The 23,638-nt window shown below is 48.7% G+C and overlaps 1 pseudogene across 1 annotated transcript in view; it reads left to right on the top strand.

Moving 5' to 3' along the window:
• Positions 1 to 2,329: 2,329 nt before the first annotated feature.
• The window catches only part of LOC147096668 (serine/threonine-protein kinase PAK 4-like), a 60,825-nt pseudogene continuing 39,516 nt past the window's right edge, over positions 2,330 to 23,638 (top strand). The window contains exons 1-2 of the transcript XR_015074517.1: positions 2,330 to 2,751; positions 21,116 to 21,320. The product of XR_015074517.1 is annotated as a serine/threonine-protein kinase PAK 4-like (transcript). The remainder of the gene's footprint in view (positions 2,752 to 21,115; positions 21,321 to 23,638) is intronic.

Raw genomic sequence — 23,638 nt, 5'->3', positions numbered from 1 at the left:
ATGATAACCCGATCAGTGGTGCAGACTGCAGGTTAATTGAGTGTCCTCTCACTGTTCCGCATGCTCGGGACAGATTTATGACATCTGTAGATTTCACTTTTTGCTTCATGAGATTTTATGACCTGTTGTCCACTGGTGATTTAAAGCTTGGGAGTGCGATGCAAGAAGACTAAGGCCAAATATAAGAGGATACTCGAGGCTGAAACTTCAGCGTATTCTCAAAGCTGTCCTCCCTTGCAGTTACCCTCTCCCTGTTTAGGTGGTTTAGTTGGATTCTCTTTTTTTTGTCCTCATCAAGGTGAGAGCTGGAATTCTTCCCATTGGAGGCAACCAGTGTCAGCATCAGGCATTCACTGGTGAGCTATAGTACAGCCAGATGCAGAGTAAGACTCCTTCTACTCTGCCCCAACATGTCTCAGTCCCGACCTCGACATTTTTTCCATACCAGCCATCCTGAATCAGATTGCCGATGAATGCGAGATACGGGGCAGTTTTATACTCTTGCTCCGTGCCCATTAACTTTGCATTTATATAGCGCCTTTCATGACCTCCGGACGCCTCAAAGCGCTTTACAGACAGTAAAGTACTTTTGAAGTGTAGTCACTGTCTTAATGTAGGAAACGCGGCAGCCAATTTGCGCACAGCAAGCTCTCACAAACAGCAGCGATGTTGGGTGAGGAATAAATATTGTGCAGGACACCGGAGAGAACTCCCCTGCTCCTCTTTAAAACAGTGCAATGGGATCTTTTACGTCCACCTGAGAGGGCAAGACGGCGCCCCGGTTTAACGTCTCATCCGAAAGACGGCACCTCCAACAGTGCAGCACCCCCTCAGTACTGCACTGGGAGTGTCAGCCCAGATTATGTGCTCAGCTTTCTGGAGTGGGACGTACCCACAACGTTCTGACGCGAGAGTGTGATTCACTGAGTTAAGGCTGACCCCTCCTAGGAACTGAGTTGACACTTCACACAAAATGGAGATTTTCATCCCATCAGTTTGACGTCTGATCTCCACTAATGGGGGGAGTCCAAAACTAGGGCCCATAACATACAAGTTGGCCATTAATAAACCCAATAAATATTCAGGAGCAACTTTTTTACCCAGAGAGTGGTTAGAATGTGGACTTCACTACCACAAGGAGTAGTTGAGGTGAATAGTATAGATGGTGAATAGTATGAGGAAATGATTGTCTTTACGAATTGTCCAAAACTCCTGTCTGACTTTTAAGGAGAAGCTCGATAAACACGAGGGAGAAAGGAATAGAAGGATATGTTGATAGGGTGAGATGAAGAGGGGTGGGAGGAGGCTCGTGTGGAGCATCAACACCGGCACAGACCAGTTGGGCCGAATGGCCTGTTTCTGTACGATAATTTCTATAATGAGTGTTAAAGATCCTGTGGCACTATTTGGAAAAAGAGCAAGGAGCTCTCCCCCAATACCTGACCAACCAGTACCGCCAGAAAAAAAATGTGACCAGTCATTCATCTGATTGGTGTTTGTGGGAGCTTGCTGTGTGCAGAATGACTGCCGCGCTTGCCAAGATGACGGCAGTCACAGCACTTGAAAGTAATCTATTGTACACTGAGCATTTGGACGTTTGAGAGATGTGCTTGTATAAATACAACAAGCCTTTCTGCCCCCTTCTCTTTGTGCAGCTTTGTCAAGCCCTTGCTGATTGTAGGCCGGGAGGCATACGGCTGTCAGCTCGTGAATTTATCTAGTCATTTCACGGGAAGGAGCACAATTCTGAACTAAATTTAAGAAATCAAACGGGGGCAGACTTTGGAGTCATCTGCAGCCCCTGCACCCCTCTGTTGCTTTGTGTGATGCAGGAAGGATGTTCCCGATGGCGGGGGGAGTCCAGAACCAGGGGTCACAGTCTAAGGATAAGGGGTAAGCCATTTAGGACTGAGATGAGGAGGAATTTCTTCACCCAGAGAGTGGTGAACCTGTGGAATTCTCTACCACAGAAGGCAGTTGAGGCCAATTCATTAAATATATTCAAGGAGGAGTTAGATATATTTCTTAAGGCTAAAGGGATATGGGGAGAAGGCAGGGACAGGGTACTGAATTTGGATGATCAGCCATGATCTCACTGAATGGTGGAACAGGCTCGAGGGGCCGAATGGCCTACTCCTGCTCCTATCAATTTCAATTCAATTCAAATCGCTTTATTGGCACGACAAGGTACATCTTATGTTGCCAAAGCATCGAAAAACATTCATGGTTGAACACACAAATACAGATCTATCCATACAGTGTATAAACAGATATATCCCTGAGTGTATAAATATACATTCATATAACTATCTTCTATGTTTCCCTGACCCACCCACCCAAACTCTCTCCTAGGGTCACTTGTGCTGGACTGCGGTGACAGAAGAATGCAAAGATTAGTTTTAACAGAGCCTGGTGGGGAGTAAGGCTGGATCCAGCTCGAACACTCGAGCATTTGTAAGAGATGTAAAACTGTGCCTGAAACTCCACTCCTGCGGTTTGTGCTTGATGAGGGGGCGTACCCATGCTCCGGCAAACGTCACGAAACTTGTTTTGAGTGGCTAGAGGACAGGACCAACGAAACTGGTGTAACATAATCCCTGTGACTGTAGGGAAAACATTGACCTCTTTATCTGGGCAGCTGAAAGGAGTATGAGGAAATGATCCTGTCTTTGCAGAGTCTCCAAAATCCCTGTCCGTCTTGAAGACAAAAAGCTGGGCAGTTTCTTAAAAAAGGAATGCAGAGCTGGTGAGGTAAGTGCAGAAAGTTCAGCCTTGAATCCGGTTTTGTTTTTCTGGGAGAGTGTCGGGGAGTTATCTGTTAATGAGTCACCGATTAACAAAAAAAAACCCAGCGTGGCTGTGAGAAATAGAGAGCGAGGCCCAGCAGAAGCTGCTGTTTCAGAGAGGGCCTGTATCTTCATCACACAGCCAGGGCACAAAGCAAACCCTCCGAGTTTACATTGTGTTTGTGTTTTTTTTTGTAGCACTAAAGATGTGGGGAGTTTACATAATGCGTTAAGAGTCTTTGAGGAAAGTGCTGGGTGGTTTGCCGATAGACGAGGGCCGTGTGTGTGTGGGGGGAATGAGTGGATGAAATACGAGCTCATCCAACCCTTTAAACTCATCAGTGGCTGAGGCATTGTGATAGAATTCCACAGGGACATGTTCTCCCCTACACAGTAACACTCACACAGACACTCTCACACAGACCCACTCTCACTCTCACACAGACACTCTCGCACAGACCCACACTCACTCTCTCACAGACCCACACTCACTCTCACACAGTAACACTCACACAGACACTCTCACACAGACCCACACTCGCTCACACACAGTAACACTCTCACAGACACTCTCACACAGACCCACGCTCACTCTCACACAGACCCACGCTCACTCTCACACAGACCCACGCTCACTCTCACACAGACCCACGCTCACACTCTCACAGACCCACACAGACCCACGCTCACTCTCACACAGACCCACGCTCACTCTCACACAGACCCACGCTCACTCTCACACAGACCCACGCTCACTCTCACACAGACCCACGCTCACTCTCACACAGACCCACGCTCACTCTCACACAGACCCACGCTCACTCTCACACAGACCCACGCTCACTCTCACACAGACCCACGCTCACTCTCACACAGACCCACGCTCACTCTCACACAGACCCACGCTCACTCTCACACAGACCCACGCTCACTCTCACACAGACCCACGCTCACTCTCACACAGACCCACGCTCACTCTCACACAGACCCACGCTCACTCTCACACAGACCCACGCTCACTCTCACACAGACCCACGCTCACTCTCACACAGACCCACGCTCACTCTCACACAGACCCACGCTCACTCTCACACAGACCCACGCTCACTCTCACACAGACCCACGCTCACTCTCACACAGACCCACGCTCACTCTCACACAGACCCACGCTCACTCTCACACAGACCCACGCTGACCCACGCTCACTCTCACACAGACCCACGCTCACTCTCACACAGACCCACGCTCACTCTCACACAGACCCACGCTCACTCTCACACAGACCCACGCTCACTCTCACACAGACCCACGCTCACTCTCACACAGACCCACGCTCACTCTCACACAGACCCACGCTGACCCACGCTCTCTCTCACACAGACCCACACTCTCTCTCACACAGACCCGCGCTCTCTCTCACACAGACCCACGCTGACCCACGCTCACTCTCACACAGACCCACGCTCACTCTCACACAGACCCACGCTCACTCTCACACAGACCCACGCTCACTCTCACACAGACCCACGCTCACTCTCACACAGACCCACGCTCACTCTCACACAGACCCACGCTCACTCTCACACAGACCCACGCTCACTCTCACACAGACCCACGCTGACCCACGCTCTCTCTCACACAGACCCACACTCTCTCTCACACAGACCCGCGCTCTCTCTCACACAGACCCACGCTCTCTCTCACACAGACCCGCGCTCTCTCTCACACAGACCCACGCTCACTCTCACACAGACCCACGCTCACTCTCACACAGACCCACCCAGACCCACGCTCTCTCTCACACAGACCCACACTCTCTCTCACACAGACCCGCGCTCTCTCTCACACAGACCCACACACTCTCTCACACAGACCCACACAGACCCACGCTCACTCTCACACAGACCCACACAGACCCACGCTCTCTCTCACACAGACCCACGCTCTCTCTCACACAGACCCACACTCTCTCTCACACAGACCCGCGCTCGCTCTCTCACAGACCCGCGCTCGCTCTCACACACACCCGCGCTCGCTCTCACACACACCCGCGCTCGCTCTCACACACACCCGCGCTCGCTCTCACACACACCCGCGCTCGCTCTCACACACACCCGCGCTCGCTCTCACACACACCCGCGCTCGCTCTCACACACACCCGCGCTCGCTCTCACACACACCCGCGCTCGCTCTCACACACACCCGCGCTCGCTCTCACACACACCCGCGCTCGCTCTCACACACACCCGCGCTCGCTCTCACACACACCCGCGCTCGCTCTCACACACACCCGCGCTCGCTCTCACACACACCCGCGCTCGCTCTCACACACACCCGCGCTCGCTCTCACACACACCCGCGCTCGCTCTCACACACACCCGCGCTCGCTCTCCCACACACCCGCGCTCGCTCTCCCACACACCCGCGCTCGCTCTCCCACACACCCGCGCTCGCTCTCCCACACACCCGCGCTCGCTCTCCCACACACCCGCGCTCGCTCTCCCACACACCCGCGCTCGCTCTCCCACACACCCGCGCTCGCTCTCCCACACACCCGCGCTCGCTCTCCCACACACCCGCGCTCGCTCTCCCACACACCCGCGCGCGCTCTCACACACACCCGCGCGCGCTCTCACACACACCCGCGCTCGCTCTCTCACACACCCGCGCTCGCTCTCTCACACACCCGCGCTCGCTCTCTCACACACCCGCGCTCGCTCTCTCACACACCCGCGCTCGCTCTCTCACACACCCGCGCTCGCTCGCACACACACCCGCGCTCGCTCTCACACACACGGACCCGCGCTCGCTCTCACACACACGGACCCGCGCTCGCTCTCACACACACGGACCCGCGCTCGCTCTCACACACACGGACCCGCGCTCGCTCTCACACACACGGACCCGCGCTCGCTCTCACACACACGGACCCGCGCTCGCTCTCACACACACGGACCCGCGCTCGCTCTCACACACACGGACCCGCGCTCGCTCTCACACACACGGACCCGCGCTCGCTCTCACACACGGACCCGCGCTCGCTCTCACACACACGGACCCGCGCTCGCTCTCACACACACGGACCCGCGCTCGCTCTCACACACACGGACCCGCGCTCGCTCTCACACACACGGACCCGCGCTCGCTCTCACACACACGGACCCGCGCTCGCTCTCACACACACGGACCCGCGCTCGCTCTCACACACACGGACCCGCGCTCGCTCTCACACACACGGACCCGCGCTCGCTCTCACACACACGGACCCGCGCTCGCTCTCACACACACGGACCCGCGCTCGCTCTCACACACACGGACCCGCGCTCGCTCTCACACACACGGACCCGCGCTCGCTCTCACACACACGGACCCGCGCTCGCTCTCACACACACGGACCCGCGCTCGCTCTCACACACACGGACCCGCGCTCGCTCTCACACACACGGACCCGCGCTCGCTCTCACACACACGGACCCGCGCTCGCTCTCACACACACGGACCCGCGCTCGCTCTCTCACACACGGACCCGCGCTCGCTCTCTCACACACGGACCCGCGCTCGCTCTCTCACACACGGACCCGCGCTCGCTCTCTCACACACGGACCCGCGCTCGCTCTCTCACACACGGACCCGCGCTCGCTCTCTCACACACGGACCCGCGCTCGCTCTCACACACACGGACCCGCGCTCGCTCTCACACACACGGACCCGCGCTCGCTCTCACACACACGGACCCGCGCTCGCTCTCACACACACGGACCCGCGCTCGCGCTCACACACACGGACCCGCGCTCGCTCTCACACACACGGACCCGCGCTCGCGCTCACACACACGGACCCGCGCTCGCGCTCACACACACGGGCTCGCGCTCTCACACACGGACCCGCGCTCGCGCTCTCACACACGGACCCGCGCTCGCGCTCTCACACACGGACCCGCGCTCGCGCTCTCACACACGGACCCGCGCTCGCGCTCTCACACACGGACCCGCGCTCGCGCTCTCACACACGGACCCGCGCTCGCGCTCTCACAGACCCCAGCTATTCACAATATATATTAATGATCTAGACAAGGGAACTAGATGTAATATCTCCAAATTTGCAGACGACACAAAGCTGGGTGGGCATGTGTGCTGTGAGGAGGATGCTGAGAAACTCCAGGATGATTTGGACAGGTTGGGTGATTGGGCAGAAGCATGGCAGATGCAATATAATGTGGGTAAATGTGAGGTTATCCACTTTGGTGGCAAAAACAGGAAGGCAGATTATTATCTGAATGGCAATAGATTGGGAGAAGGGGAAGTGCAACGAGACCTGGGTGTCCTTGTACACCAGTTGCTGAAGGTAAGCATGCAGGTGCAGCAGGCGGTTAAGAAGGCAAATGGTATGTTGGCCTTCGTAGCGAGAGGGTTTGAGTACAGGAACAAGGATGTCTTGCTGCAGTTGTACAGGGCCTTGGTGAGACCACATCTTGAGTATTGTGTGCAGTTTTGGTCACCTTATCTGAGAAAGGATGTTCTTGCCATGGAAGGAGTGCAGCGAAGATTCACCAGGCTGATACCTGGGATGGCAGGAATGACGTATGAGGAGAGATTGGATCGATTGGGCTTGTAGTCGCTGGAGTTTAGAAGAATGAGAGGGGATCTCATTGAAACTTATAAAATTTTGACAGGACTGGACAGACTAGATGCAGGAAGAATGTTCCCGATGGTCGGGGAGTCCAGAACCAGGGGTCACAGTCTAAGGATAAGGGGTAAGCCATTTAGGACAGAGATGAGGAGGATTTTTTTCACCCAGAGAGTGGCGAACCTGTGGAATTCTCTACCACAGAAGGCAGTAGAGGCCAATTCATTAAATATATTCAAGAAGGAGTTAGATATATTTCTTAGAGCTAAAGGGATCAAGGGGTATGGGGCGAAAGCAGGGACCGGGTACTGAATTTGGATGATCAGCCATGATCGCATTGAATGGCGGAGCAGGCTCGAGGGGCCAAATGGTCTACTCCTGCTCCTATCTTCTATGTTTCTATGACTCGCGCTCACTCTCGCACAGGCCCGCACGCGCCCACTGGGATGCCTTCTCTTTCTGTCCCCTTCTCCATTTTCCCAGTCACATTGAGGTTTTCCTACACTGCATTGGATGCACTGTATTGTTCATGATTTCGACTGAACTAATTACTTTCTCTTCCACTGTTTTTTTTTTCCTTTTTCTCCTGAGGGCATTGCTTAATGCTGGGTTACAGTTCTCTGGGCAGCGCTTCAGTACCTCACTCAAGTGGCTGTTTATGTGAGAGCCTAGACAGTGAGCTTTACCAGGCTGTTAGACAGTGGAGGGTAACACAGCCAGGGCTCCCCTGGCTCCAGGCAGACCCTTTATTTGGCTCAGGGTGTAGAGAAATAACAAAACAATTTATTGAAGAATTCTCCTACATGTATCCGTTCCAAAATTGCTATTGCTATTAAGAAATTACAGGAGTTATTGTGCTAATCGTGTGTGTGTGTGTGTGTGTGTGTGTGTGTGTGTGTGTGTGTGTGTGTGCTTTCTTGCCCTCCGATGTACAATGAAAAGATCGAGCAATTAAATGTCTTGAACCACTTTCAATTATTTGCCTTTTTAGAGGTACCCACTGATTGGGACTCTCGTCCACTGCCTAGATTTTATTTTCAATCGTCACTGAAACGTCTGTATTAGTCACAGTCTAAAGATAAGGGGTAAGCCATTTAGGACTGAGATGAGGAATTTCTTCACCCAGAGAGTGGTGAACCTGTGGAATTCTCTACCACAGAAGGCAGTTGAGGCCAATTCATTAAATATATTCAAAAAGGAGTTGGATATATTTCTTAAGGCTAAAGGGATATGGGGAGAAGGCAGGAACCGGGTACTGAATTTGGATGATCAGCCATGATCTTATTAAATGGCGGAGCAGGCTCGAGGGGCTGAATGGCCTACTCCTGCGCCTACCTTCTATGTTTTTAGTCTGTTGTTCAGACACTTGCTGCTATGCAAGAGCTGTTTTATTTTTGGTGGCATTTTCATCATGGTATCCATTTTGTGCTGCTACTCGGGAGCCTCGGCCGCCTGTTTATTGGTTAAAGGCTGAGGAAGGGGTGAAGGGGGGGGACAGGTGAAATAGTGCATGGCATACGAAAGCAGAGTCAGCCATATAGAGGTGGCAATGTGCAAGATGGATAGAGTGGAAGAAAATAGAAGGAAACAGGGAACTGGAGAGGGAGCAATGAGGGGTGGCACAGGAAAAGTCAGAGAGAGAGAGAGACGAGTGTATCAAAATACTGTTAGCAATGCTGCAGATGAGCACTGTGCGCTTCTCTCTCCCATTTGCTTGAGGGGTTAATTCTCCCGTGCCGTTTTCCAGATGTTGGTTTGCCCAGAAATTGTTCTCCTTGCCCTCTTTCCCCGTGAGAAATAAGTCTCTGGATAAGACAGTAGGGTGAAAAGGTGAAACTCATGACGTTGAATACACTTGCTTTCCCTGGGATTGTGTTTAGCGATGTAATAATAAATGCACGATACTACATTTTTTTTCCTGATTGTGGTAATCGTGGTAATGCTCTGAGCAATTCTCTTCTTCCTCCCGCTATACCATCTGACATACTCTTCCTACTCCCTATATTGTTGCAACATTGAAGCCAAGGCCTGTTGCACTGTCTCCAACTCTGACTTGCTCTTTCTGAGAATTTCAAAAGTATTTGAATTCCTTGCCTCCTTCAGTCTCTGTTCCTCCTACTATCTATACCCTTTTAAATACCCAAGCTTGTTCCCACTTCACCACCACTTCCTGATTCACTATAAAACGAGCTATTTTTGCGGTGAGTAATCTTCTCAAAGATCAGTCTGACACACACAAATATTACCACAAAAGTTACCCAATGGACAGAGCCTGTTGGGAAGCAGAAGTGGATACTTTCATTTCATTTTAAGGTGAAAAAGTGTGGCCCCGTCTCCATGCAATATTACTTGTGCAAAATTAAACCGCTCCTCTTGGCCAACATTGATCCCTCAACCAACAGCGGCAACACCGATCAAATAGTCATTCATCTCATTGAATGAATGTTTGTGGAACCTTCCTGTGGTCAAATTGGCTGCCCATTGAAGTCTACCATGTTGTGATTGTAATAGCTATTCTGGATGATGTGCTGTCTGAGATTTTCTGGTACAGTAATATTTGTCTTTGTTCTATAAAGAAAGAAAGACTTGCATTTATCTAGCGCCTTACCTCAGGACGGAGATGAGGAGAAATTTTTTCTCAGAGGGTCGTGAGTCCTTGGAACTTTCTTCCTCAGAGGGCGGTGGAAGCAGAGTCTTTGAATATTTTTAAGGCAGAGGTTGATAGATTCTTGGTAAGCAAGGGGGTGAAAAGTCATCGGGGGTAGGCGGGAATGTGGAGTAATCAGATCAGCCATGATCTTATTGAATGGCGGAGCAGGCTCGAGGGGCCGAGTGGCCGACTCCTGCTCCTAATTCGTATGTTCGTATGATGTCCCAAAGCGCTTTACAGTCAATGAAGTACTTTTGAAGTGTAGTCACTATTGTCATGTTGGGCTGGTGTAAAGCTGTGTTGTAATGTCGGGCTGGTGTAAAGCTGTGTTGTCATGTCGGGCTGGTGTGGTGTAAAGCTGTGTTGTAATGTAGGGCTGGTGTGGTGTAAAGCTGTGCGTGGCTGGTGAATCGGAAGAGGCAGATTAATATCCGCTTTGGTTTCACTGTCTTGAGAATGAATGTGGAGTTGGTTGGGTTTCCAGCTCTCTGATGTTGTGTGGCTGTCACCGCAGTGATGCTGATCTGAACCAAGAATGAATTACTTCGAAGAGCAGTGACTGTTGTTTTGTAGGTAAACATGTCATTGTGCGCATAGCAAGATCCCAGCAATTAAGGCAATGATCAGTTTGTTAATGATGACCAGGGCACCAGGACATCTCTCCTACTCTTTTGAATAGTGCTGTTGGAATCTTTTAAAGTCATGAGACACAAGGAAGCAAGCCTTGGTTTAATGTCACCTCCGCAGGATAGCACGTCTGACAGTGCAGCACCCCTTCTGTACTGCACTGAGGCGTCAGCCTGGCTTATGTGCTCGGGTTCTGGAGTGGGGCTCGAAGCCACAATCCTTTGACTCCGAGGCGAGAGTGATGCCGTGTCGACCAGGCCAGCACGCGTGGCTGTCAGCTGAGGACAGCATTGGACTTGGCCGTGATAACTCCACTTCAAATAGTCTGCCGGCACTCAGTCTTTAGCTCACACATGGTGTACCGGAGTAGGATTGTTCCCCAGCCCTAACCGCGAGGAGGGGAAATAATTAGAAGAGATTGGAGAGAACACCAATGTACTTTATCCAATTTCATTTAGAATTCAGCTTTGTCCAAAATTTAAATTTCTGTAATTAAAAAGTTTGCTTTAATTTTTAACAATATTTAATTTTATATTGTGTTGTATTTCTGATGCTCAGGCACGCCACTTTACCAGTGTGCTGGTGATTACGTATGAATGTTTCTTCAAAAACATCGCCCAAATATCTTGCGCATTCCTGTGACATTTCTGGTTGAAGATTGAAAAGGCTGCTTTATGTAAACCTCATGAAGTTGCTCGGTGTGTCAGGGCACAGTGGTATGCAAGAGCAGGAGCTGGAGGCACGACAGCGCTGCCTGGTGGTTGCTGCCATTATTAGTGTCACTGGCGCTGTTTACATAGAGAATTCCCATTAAAACTGGGCAATTTCAAATGTTAAATGTGGACCTAAAAGTGTGACCAAAAATCAAAAGGAAGTGGTTTGTGGACAGGGAGTTCGCTCATACGCAAGATTGTTAATATATTGTAAACACATTTTTTTTTAAAACACTCCCCAATTTCACAGTCACATCTGTTCAAGCTGGGTCTGGTGCATAAAGCATTTCATGCCAAATTTCTGGAATTCCAGTGGACAAACGAGTTTCTTTAGTGTTTGCACAAAATACCAATTGAGGAATTTTTTGGTACGGGTTACTCCAGGCATGAGAGTGACCAGACTCCTGCATCTGCTTGCTTGGAACTGCATGACGGGCAACTCGCCCTTCCGAGAAGGTGTGGAAGTACCTGTACTGGCTAGAAGATGCCTTTGCACTTGCTGAGGTTTTTGTGTTTCGCTTTTCGGACAGTGACCTCCTTGTGGTGCACCGACCCTTTTACACCATCTGGCGTGAGTGCCACAGGGCAGTGTGGGGACCCAGAGTGCAAAATGCACAGCACCGAGCTCCTCACATTTCCTTTGCACGCCTAAGAATAGACAGAACGAACGTTGCATTTCTATAGCGCTTTCGCGACCTTGGGGTGGTAGCGGGTGTTGCTGTCTAGTCACTGGCAGAAAGCTAGACACGGGGATCAGATTTTAAACCATTTCTGGCTGTTCAGCCTCTGTGAATAAATGATTTTCTGGGCTGTTTTCCATTGAGCCTTAAGCTACTGATTGAGCGGGAGACACTCTCCAGCCTCCGCCTCAGTAACTTTCTGTAAGGAAGAAGTCCGGGAGCAGTAAACATTTGAGTGAAGTAGTTAGATATTGATAGAACAACCGACCTGCTCTTGACTGGTGTGAATTGCTGAAATAAACAAAGCCTTAGTCAGGTATGTTTCATAATCTTACTGATTCGAGCACATGGCACTAGAAGTATTGATGGACTTGCAACTCACTCCCTGCAGCATCATGTCGCGTGCTGGTGTCAGCCATGGCTCAGTGGGTAGCGCACTCGCCTCTGAGTCAGAGTGTTCAAGTCCCACTCGAGACCTGAACACAGTTATAATTAACTGAGGGAGTGCTGCACTGTCGGAGATGCCGTCTTTCGGATGAGACGTTAAACTGAGGCTCCCCCGCCCCCGCCCTCATCTACTCTCTCCAGTGGATGTAAAAGATCCCATGGCCACTATTTCGAAGAAGAGCAGGGGAGTTCTTCCTGGTGTCCTGGCCAATATTTCTCCCTCAAACAATTAGAATAAATTGGCCCAGAAATTCGGGTCGGGTGCTTCCCGCGGGTGCAAGCCTCCGACCTGCACTTATCTAGCGCGCCGGCCGTTGAGCTGTGAGCCCCCGTGGAATTGCGATCCTGGGCCGCCTCCAACTGCCGGCGCGCAGTGCTTGCGTATCCCAGGGGCGCAGTTAGTTCGATGCGTCCCCTGGGATCACGTGGGCCATGGAGAGCCAATGGTAGCAGGGAATGCTTCATTCATAAGTTTGACAGGAAGACCTGTCAAACCTATAAATACTATAAGCCCCAAAACATCACTAAATCTTCAAATAATTTTTTTTTTAAATCACATTTTTAAAATAAACTATAAATTACATGAAATAACTATTTTAAACAATAATTTAAATTTTTGAAAAAAATAATTATTTTCTAACGGGGCTAAAAATAAACTTACCTTTCTTTGAAGTATTTAAAAATAATAAACCTGTGGGGAAAAAATGTTTTAATTTAAATTAATTCACCACTTACCTTGTAAAAAGCAGGCCTTGCGATTGCTTTTTACACGTCTAACTTCTGGAGACTTATGTTTTTTTTTGCAGGTTTTCCCCGGGAAGGTAAGTTCGATGCGCACGCGCTGCCTCTCCTGCGCACGCGCTCCACCTCTTAACCCCTTCTTTCAGGGGAACGGAAGTGCCGGTTTCCCGCGCATGCACGGTGCATGCACGAAACCGGCACTTCCATTGGGCCTGCGGGTGAGTACCCCGTGCGTACTCACCCGTGGAGACCCGAATTTCTGGGCCAATATCTCATTGCTGTTTGCGGAGCCTTGCTGTAAAGCACTTTGGGACATCCTGAGGTCATGAAAGGCGCTATAGAAATGCAAGTTATTTCTTTTACTGTTGATTCTGTGCGGGTTAATTTTAAATAAATTGCAGCGCCCCAGTTGCACTTGTGTTTATCTCCTCCCCCTCCTTCTCTTCCCTTCACTCACTTTCCCCTTCCTCTCCTGAAGCCTTTGACCATTGCTGGGGCACTGTGCTCTGGTATCTCATCCAAATGGCCATTCTCCACGGAGGAGCCTAGATGTCCAAGGATATCTGGTCGTGGGGATTGTCACAGTGAAACCCGGTGCATCGTAATGCCCACACTACACATGCCTGTAACAGCAGTCACTGGATAGCGATGAGCCAGACTCCTGGCCACTTTCCTAGCTCGGGCGCAAGGCCAGTTGGAACCCGCCCAACATATACCCTGGGTGATGGTGGTGACGTGCGTAAGACAACAATCTGAGCAACTCGGAGATGGATCAATGCTTTCAGAAGAGTTGGTAACCAGGAACAGCAGTTCCACTCTCCTTTAAGCATTATTGGATATATTCCATCAGATCCTGGCTGTATAAATATTGCAGGAATAGTATAATGAATATTTCATGACTGACCTACATCTCCTATGAACTTTACATACATCCTCATTACGGGCTTAGCTTTCGATGGTGGAAACAGTTCAACATTCCTACAGCACTTCCTCCCTCATATCTGTACCCAGAGATTCTTCTCAATGCCCCTGTGCAGTTTGTTTTTCCAGCTTTCCTCTTGGCCTGTGTAATCTTCTTCGGAGCTTTTATAAATTAGCAATCTGCCGTTTTACTTACTTTCTTAATCTTTATAGAATTATAGAGACTCTCAGCACAGGAGGAGGCCATTCGGCCCGCCCTGCCTGTGCTGGCTCTTCGAGCGAGCAGCCGTGTTTAGTCCCACATTTCCGCCTTTTGCCAGTAACTCTTAAGTTTCCTCATCCGCAAGTATCCGTCCAACTCCCTGTTTTAAAATTATTTATGGAATCGGCTTCCACCACCTATTCAGGTCGAGCGTTCCGGATCCTGACTTCTCTGGAATTTTTTTTTCCTCATCTGTGATGTCCTCCGTAAGCCGCACTGCCTCCTGCACGGCCGATCTGCCCCCCCCACTGTGCGGCCCATTCAGATTTTTTCGCACGTCTATAATGTGAAAGCCAGTGAGCGGCCTGCGCGGGACCCTGCAGTTGACTGCGGTGCCACGCAGCTTGGCGGAAACGTTGCTTATCTCCCCTCTAGATCTTTTGCCAATGATTTTGAATCACTGACCTCTGGTTACATAGAAGATAGGAGCAGGAGTAGGCCATTCGGCCCCTCGAGCCTGCTCCGCCATTCAATGAGATCATGGCTGACGTAATAAAGACTCACTACGCACTTGGTTGTACATAAAGCAAGGCTTTAATTGACTTGTAACAAAACATGGAGGTCTAGTTAGTAGTCACTAGCTTCCTGTTTCCAGACTGTCTCTGGCCAAGGTGGGCCCACGCCCGAGTATTTATACTCCTCGGGCGGCACCCTCAGCTGGCCGCTCAGTAGTACTACTTGTAGAAGTTGCGATTTATGACGATGGCTGATCATCCAAACTCAGTACGCTGTCCCTGCTTTCTCCCCATATCCCTTGATCCCTTTAGCCTTAAGAAATATATCCAACTCCTTCTTGAATATATTTAATGAATTGGCCTCAACTGCCTTCTGTGGTAGAGAATTCCACAGGTTCACCACTCTCTGGGTGAAGAAATTCCTCCTCATCTCTGTCCTAAATGGCTTACCCCTTAGACTGTGACTCCTGGTTCTGGACTCCCCGACCATCGGGAACATCCTTCCTGCATCTAGTCTGTCCAGTCCTGTCAGAATTTTATAAGTTTCAATGAGATCCCCTCTCATTCTTCTAAACTCCAGCGAGTATAAGCCCAATCGACCCAATCTCTCCTCATACGTCATTCCTGCCATCCCAGGTATCAGCCTGATGAATCTTCGCTGAACTCCTTCCTTAGGACAGTTGCATGACCCCTACTCCCATCCTGCAGAGATGAGCTAACCCATTGCAGACTGTTAATGGAGCCTGAGTAAGGAAGTCTTGCTACAGTTGTACAGGGCTTTGGTGAGACCACACCTGGAGTACTGTGCACAGTTTTTGGTCTCATCTGAGGAAGGACATACTTGCCTTAGCGGCTAGATTGATTCCTGGGATGAGGGGGTTATCCTATGAGGAGAGATTGTGTAGAATGGGCCGATACTCTGGAGTTTAGAAGAATGAGAGGTGATCTTGTTAAAACATATAAGATTCTGAGGGGGATTGACAGGGTAGATGCTGAGCGGTTGTTTCCCCTGGCTGGAGAGTCTAGAGCTAGGGGGCATAGTCTCAGGATAAGGAGTCGGCCATTTGAGACTGAGATGAGGAGGAATTTCTTCACTCAGAGGGTTGTGAATCTTGGGAATTCTCTGCCCCAAAGGGCAGTAGATGCTGAGTCATTGAGTATGTTCAAGGCTGTGATATAGATTTTTGGACTCTAGAGGAATCAAGGGATAGGGAGCTAGCGCAGGAAAGTGGAGTTGAGGTCGAAGATCAGCCATGATCTTGAATGGCGGAGCAGGCTTGAGGGGCCGAATGGCCTACTCCTGCTCCCTAATCCTTATCTCTTATGTATTTCTGGTCTGTGCAGCTCAATTACACACTGCCTTTTACCAAATGAGTCATTAGGGAGCCCCAATGTTTTTTGTGATTATAAATCGAACCATATTTCACCTTCCCCCTCCCCCTAGTGGAAATAATAATTTGAGTATCAATCAAATTTGTTACTTTCCAAGTCTTGATTGTTTCAACTGCTGTTGTTGACATTTAAAATGTGCTGGCGTTTATTTTTTAACCTGGTAACACCGTGTTCCCCCTAATGTGCAATGATGCTTCCCTGTGCCTACATTCAGTCACTCCTGGCTGCCCTGCGGCGTTTGAATTATGGAAATTATGCTGCATGGATCGACTCCCTCAAGGTTTGCAAAATGTCCGTGTAGCATTGCAGCTGCCGATGGGGATTTCTTGGGGCACTGGCTCTGACTTACTTCACGAGAACTCGCCCTGAAGCAGTGGCCAGTGTTGAGAGAGATTGGGAGCAAAACACTGCAGATGCTGGAAATCTGAAATTTAAAAAACCAAAAATGCCGGAAACACTCGGCAGGTCAGGCGGCATCAGTGGATAGAGAAACGGAGTAAACGTTTCAGGTTGGTGACCTTTTTCGTCAGAACTGAGTTTTATTTCAGAGATCAGGAGTGGGGAACCTTGGAAAGTAGTGCTGTCAACAGATCTAAACGGGGGGAGAGCTGCACACAGGCATTGCTGTCTCTGGATCTTAACCTAAAAAGGGAGAGCCTGTAAGCACTTTGATACAGCGTGTTGGTTACTCTACAGATGAGAGAATTTATTTCCAGCGCACATTAACCCGAGCACTGATTCTCCCTCCACAAAGTCTTTGCTTAATGAGAATGATTGGATGACGTCCATAAGTTGCATAGGGTGGAGGCTTATTAACATTTCTCCTGTGAAAGTGACTTGGCACATGTGATACTGTCGTGGTGGACTTGTGATCGACTCCCAGGGTGCGTTTGTACTGGAAAGTCCTGACGGGCACTGCAGAGGTCGTGTATCGTGCTCTTCCATTGCCAGGAGTTCTGATCAGGTCATTGTGTTCAGAGGGTTCTGCAGTCTGTGTGGCTTAGATTACATTGAATGTACAGCACAGGAACAGGCCATTCGACCCAACTGATCAATGCCGGTCTTTATGCTCCACACGAGCCTCCTCCCGCCCCTCTTTTTCTCACCCCATCAGCATATCCTTCTATTCCTTTCTCCCTCATCTAGTTTCCCCTTAAATGCCTCTCTGCTATTCGCCTCAAACACTCCCTGTGGTAGCGAGTTCCACATTCTCGCCACTCTCTGGGTAAAGAAGTTTCTCCTGAATTCCCTATTGGATTTATTAATGACTGTCTTATATTTATGACTCTTATTTGTGGACTCCCCACCGCCACTCCCCCACAAGTGGAAACATTTCCTCTTCATCTGCCCTATTGGACCCCTTCATAATTTCAAAAGATCTGGATCAGGTCGGCCCTCAGCCATTCTGTTTGCTGCTGCAGTACACAAACTAGATGTTCATTTATTTCCATCCTGTACAGTACCAAAGGTCCATCTACTTACGTTTTCTCTCTTGAAGGCACTGACTTATTGCTAGGGTGAGGTGAGGATACCTGCATCTTCTGGTACCTCATCTAAGTAGCTTCCTCCGTGTTGAGCATGGACATTGTTAGATATTCAACTGTGGAGGGCATCGTACCCAAGCCCATTTCCGCACTTGCTTTTGAACTTGACTCACTTGATAGCAATCAGGACTGGGAACTTTGATTTCCACTTCCCCCTTCCCTAGTCTAGTGATGCTACGGACAGCTGTAGTACTCCAATCGCCATCCCAGCTCCGATCAATACATTTGCTTTTAAAAAGAGGGCAGTTATTTAATTCTGACTGTGTACCGGATATTACTGTGCTGCATGTGCAATTGGATACAGTCCAGAATGAAAAAGGAATTTCCAATTAAGACGCTGCAGAGTAGCACTGTTGGCATCTGAAACTCGAGACAGAATAATTCGAAAGTACGGATTCTGGGATGGCCTGTGATCACCGCGACAGCCAGCATTTTCGGGACATATTTGGGTCCCACCCATCACTAAGTTGTCACCAGCCCAGTAATGAGACAGCTTGCGAGTAGGAATGTAGGCGTATAAAATCTGCGCGAGGTAGACACTGCTTACAGAGTCTAGTAGAGCAAACTAAAGAATTCCCAAGCGACAGGCATGTGTGGTTTAGACGGGTCTATTTCGAGCACGCCGTGTGCATTGCTCTATTTATGAAATGTACATGTACAAATTGTTTTAGTGTGTACTGGCGGAGAAAATTATTGAACAGTTCTTAAAATGAGACAATTATTCTCAACTAGCTGGTGTGCCCGGCGGTGCCAAGGGTTTTTTGAGGGCATGTTGTTATGAAAAAAAGTAGAAATAATTTTTATTATATATATAAATGAGTTTGTCTGTCTGTGTGGGAAGGAGAGAGGGAGAGAGAGAGAAAGGGGGGGGGGGAAGAGAGAGAGAGACGGGGGGGAGAAGACTGGGGGGAGAAGAGAGGGACGGGGGGAAGAGAGAGAGAGAGAGAGAGAGACTGGGGGGAAGGATATATATAAATGAGTTTGTCTGTCTGTGTGGGAAGGAGAGAGAGAGGAAGGTGCAGATTCAGGCTCCCAATTCCACAAGCACCATCAGCTTTCCCGTATCTTGCCCACTTTTCCATGCGTGAGCCTGGGTGATGCGAGTCGTACTATTTGACCGCTGCGGGCTTCGCAGCTGCACCCCGCCTCCTCCCCAGCCAGCAGCCATGCACGCGCAGGGGTCAGTTGATCGTGACCAGGGGCAGGAACCCTGGCTGTGATATTTTACCTCCTTTCTGTGCCTCAGACACGAGGGCACACAGGCCAGTTACAGTGCCTCAGTTCGGATAGCTCGGCGCAGACTGAGAATTGAACCGTGGCGGTGTAATTAACAGTTGCTAATTGAAATTGCAGGCTTCGAACTGCATGATTTCTGAGTGCAGTTTTTATCGCGAGTCATCAATCAGAGAAAAGTGAACATTCTTGTTTCTCACTAAAGGGGGAATTTCAGCCGTTGTGAATGGGACATAACTAAATTGTTGTTTGACCATATTCAGTAATCAATAACGTGAACATAACATTGAATAATAACTTCTCGACAAATGCACTGGGAGCCGCTGCATCATATCTGTTGAAAGAGCCACTGCATAATATGAATTCATTTGAGTCTCCCTACTTATTACCGTATAACCTCCACAGACAGGGGGCAGAGATTTAAAGTAATTGGTCGAAGGATTAGAGGGGAGTTGAGGAGAAATTGTTTCACCCAGAGGGTGGTGGGGGTCTGGAACTCACTGCCTGAAAGGGTGGTAGAGGCAGAAACCTTCATCACATTTAAAAAGTACTTGGATATGCACTTGAAGCGCCGTAACCCACAGGGCTACGGACCAAGAGCTGGAAAGTGGGATTAGGCTGGAGAGCTCTTTCTGGGCCGGCACAGACACAATGGGCCAAATGGCCTCCTTCTGTGCTGTAAATTTCAATGATTCTATAAATGAGATTTTAGGGCCATGTTTGAAGTTATGGAATATTGCAGCCCAGAAGGCCATTCATCATACAATGTGTCAGCTGCCTGAAAGAGCTATCTATCCACTTCGTCCCATGCCCTGCCCTTTCCACATAACCTTGTAAAATATTTCTTTTCAAATATTTGTCCACGTCCCCTTTGAAAAGCTATTGTGGATGCTGTTTCCACTGCATTTTCTGGTATGAAATTCCCTGTCCTGTATGGAAAGAATTCTCCTAATTTCTAATCTTTAATATGACGGGCATTGCGTTAATTCAAAGTGGTTTTGTATTGCACCATCACTGAGAAGTTGTAGTGTAAATCTGCCATTGGAGTTCCCGGTGACTCTGGGGTGACGTGGTGTGCAACTAACTCCCTCCTCTGGTTGGAGTGTAAGCTTCAAACAAGAAGTTCCGAAAGGATTTTCAGACCAGAGGCTGAAATACAGGAAACTTTCGATTTACCGGCACCTAAATAACCGGAAATCTCAGTTAACCGGCAAAATTCAGGAGTAGGTTCAGGTAACTTTTATTACTTGCCTTCCTCCATCTGTTGCTGTGCAAGGGTGTGGCTGCAGCTGTTGCTAAGCTACAGAGACGCTTGCAACTTGTGGCCATTGTTCTGAACCTTAAGCAACAGGGTTTGTTGCTTTATACGGAGCTCTCGGCTCCGTATCTTTTACTATAGCTTTCGGTTATCCGGAATTTTTGATGAACCGGCACCACGTCAGTACCGTCCGTGCCGGATTTAAAAAAAGTTTCATGTACTGAGATTGAAATCATATTTGACCATTCAACCATGTTGGCGGGGGGGGTTAGCGGAGCTAGTTTATTTTTTTTTAACAGTTCTGAGCACCATCTCTGTCATAAAGCTGAACCTCAGCATTCAGCTCTTCTGTCGCATGTTATGCGACGGTACATTGTGCATCTTTCTGTACAGAAGCTTGGCTTGTGAAGATGACTTTAATGGGAACAGTGTATATCTGATTCTGCTCATTCATTAAAAAAAATGTGTTTTACTGGTCAAAGGTAAACAGAAAATATTCCACCCACTCATCTGTTGAAGAGGCTAATCCTTTGATTGTGAGGCTGTCTCCTCCATCAGTGCCAGTTCAAGAAGCACGCTGTGATTTTAAATACTGATTGTATTGCTATGCGCTGACTGAACCATGATGGTTAACTTTTCCGCCACAGAGCAGCTAGTTAATCTGATTCATTGTTCAATGAATTAGTCCCGATTCTTGTCCATTAGAATGCTGCCTTTTTGATTGTGTGCAGGACAACATATTCTTCCTGATACCATATTGTCTCTCGACTCCCTTTCCAGGACAGAATGCGGACTCACTTCACCGGCACTCTGGACGTAGCCAACTGCTCCCACCTCACTTCCAGCCCACGTTAGAAGCTTGATTCAGGCCACTGCTCCTGAAGGCGGCAGCATCTCTGCTGGTCCCACTGCTTACACTGTGCACTGCAGCGCTTTCAGTTACTGGAACGACGAGAAAGAAGGGGGCCTCTCTCCTTTTTAAAAGGTAATTTATTTTCTTCCTTGTTGCCGACTCCTATCGCAGGATTTTAAGAAGAATTATGATGTAAGATGGGGTTCAAGCATCTCTCATCAAAGAATGTACCTCAGAATCCTCAGGCTCTTAAATTAGTTTTTTTTTTAAGCTGTGACAATAGCTGGAACCTTTCGGAACAGAACCTTGATGTTAAAAAGAAAAACTGGTGTCTGTGAGAATTCTGTCAATAATATACACTCTCTTGTGCATTTCCCTTTAACTTTTAAACCGGGCATTTTTACCCTTCCAAAATATAGACCAGCTTCTTTCCTCTGTGAGCGTGACGTCATTGGGTTTGTGTGGTGTGTATACAAGCCGCACCACCAACTTAAGAGAATTTTCTTTTTGCTTTAGAGAAGTGCGGCCTATTGCAAGTTAATACAGTACTCTCCCAGGCTTCCCGGTTCCAAATGTTAAACTAACTGCTGGGGATTAGGGACAAGAGCCGAAAACATTTGGCTCATTTTTGACCACCAGAATCTCCTGAACTTAACCAGTGACAATAATTAAGGCTCGAGAGGTCTTTATGATTAGTAGTTGAGGCTGTTTAATATGTAGGTGGTGTGCGCGAATACTCTACTGTTCATTTTTAAAGAGCCCTTCCACTCTCCACCCCAAAGGCTGCAATGCTTGTGGCATAGAGTTCCAGCGAGGCTAACGGCCCTAAGGCACCTCAACCAGCAGGCAGTTCAACAGTGGGGATAAAATCACAACCAGTCCTCACCTGACATCCACATGCTCACACTGGCTAGCAATCAGCGGCCTATGGGTACGGTAGCGCAGTGATTATGTTACTGGACTAGTAATCCAGAGGCCTGGATTAATGATTCGGAGACGCGAGTTCAAATCCCACCACGGCAGCTGTGGAATTTAAGTTTAATTAAAAAAAAAAAAAAAAAAAAAAAAAAAAAAAATGTCTGCAATAAAAAGCTGCTAATAAACTACTGGATTGTTCACTACAGGAAACTTTGTGATATCCGGCACCGACGGGACCGGCGTGTTGCCGATCTATCAAAACTGCCGGACATACAAAGTTAATGTTGCAGCATACGGAGGTTTTCATCTCCGTATCTGACAACAAACACTTGCTTAGCAACAGCTTCTAAAGAGTCGGCTGCAGCTGCAAGCGTCTGTAGCTGAAGCTGTTGCTATAGCTACAGACCTTGTAGTGGCTGACTGGGGGGGGGGAAAAAAAGAACGAGATTTAAAAAAACTTACAGAAAACGGCTCCTGATTTTTGCCGTTAGATCGAGTATTCCGGACATACAACCTCCGGATAAACCAAAGTTTCCTGTAATGTCCTTACCCGGTCTGGCCTATATGTGACTCCAGACCCACAGCAGTGTGGTTGACTATTAACTGCCCTCTGAAATGGCGGCTCACCACCACCTTCTAGGCAATTAGGGATGGGCAATAAATGCTGGCTTTGCCAGCGACGGCCACATCCCGTGAATGAATTTTTAAAAAAAAATGAGAGAACAGTGGCCCAGAAAGCCAAATGCAGAGCCCCAACAACCGCTTTGCTAGTGATCACCAAACTCTGCACAGGCTGGGGATTTATCCTGGTAACGCCTGGTCCGTGTGGCTTGCTGCAATACCAGCTAGTGCATTCACCCACCCAGCCATCAGTGGGAAATTGCAGGCTCTTGTATTGGGTGTGTACTAAACATATAGCGTCAGTATCCCGCTGTTCTCCATTTGACATCAATTTTTGTAACCCAGCAGCAGCAGTATATCTGCTGACTCTAAATCAGTAATATAAATGCAGGCTGCACTGTGCTATTGCTGAAGCTTTGTGTACGTAGTTTTGAACGACTGGGATTTATGATCACCATTAGAGAGCATGTATTAGCAATACAAAGAAGGGTCCTGGCACAGGTGCGTGATTTAACAGTTCATGTCACTGAATATGGACTTGTTTAATATTATTGTGTATATACTTTGGCACCATTGAATAATTCCAGAGTTGTGATTTATATTTTATTATACAGCCTGAGGTCTATTGCAAAGGAATCAATTTAACATTATTTAGATTCTAAATTTACAATGTCTTTTCAGACCTCTGTGTACTTTTCATCACACTTAAAATCTGACTTACAGATTGGTTAAGAAACCCATAAGCCTGTTTTATCATTCAGGAAAGAAAGAGCTCGCATTTATATACACGCCTCCAAGTCCTCGCGATGTCCCAAAGCGCTTCACAGCCGAAGTCATTGTTGTTTTACAGACAGATGCGACGGCCAATTTGTGCACACCAAGATCCCACAAATGAGACGAATGGCCAGTTA

Source organism: Somniosus microcephalus, chromosome 34 (genome assembly GCF_052327205.1).
Source record: "Somniosus microcephalus isolate GS21.2 chromosome 34, FLI_Smic_1.0, whole genome shotgun sequence".
NCBI classification, from domain to species: domain Eukaryota; kingdom Metazoa; phylum Chordata; class Chondrichthyes; order Squaliformes; family Somniosidae; genus Somniosus; species Somniosus microcephalus.
The sequence above is the reverse complement of the archived record's forward strand: the minus strand, read 5'-3'. Positions and strand labels throughout refer to the sequence as shown.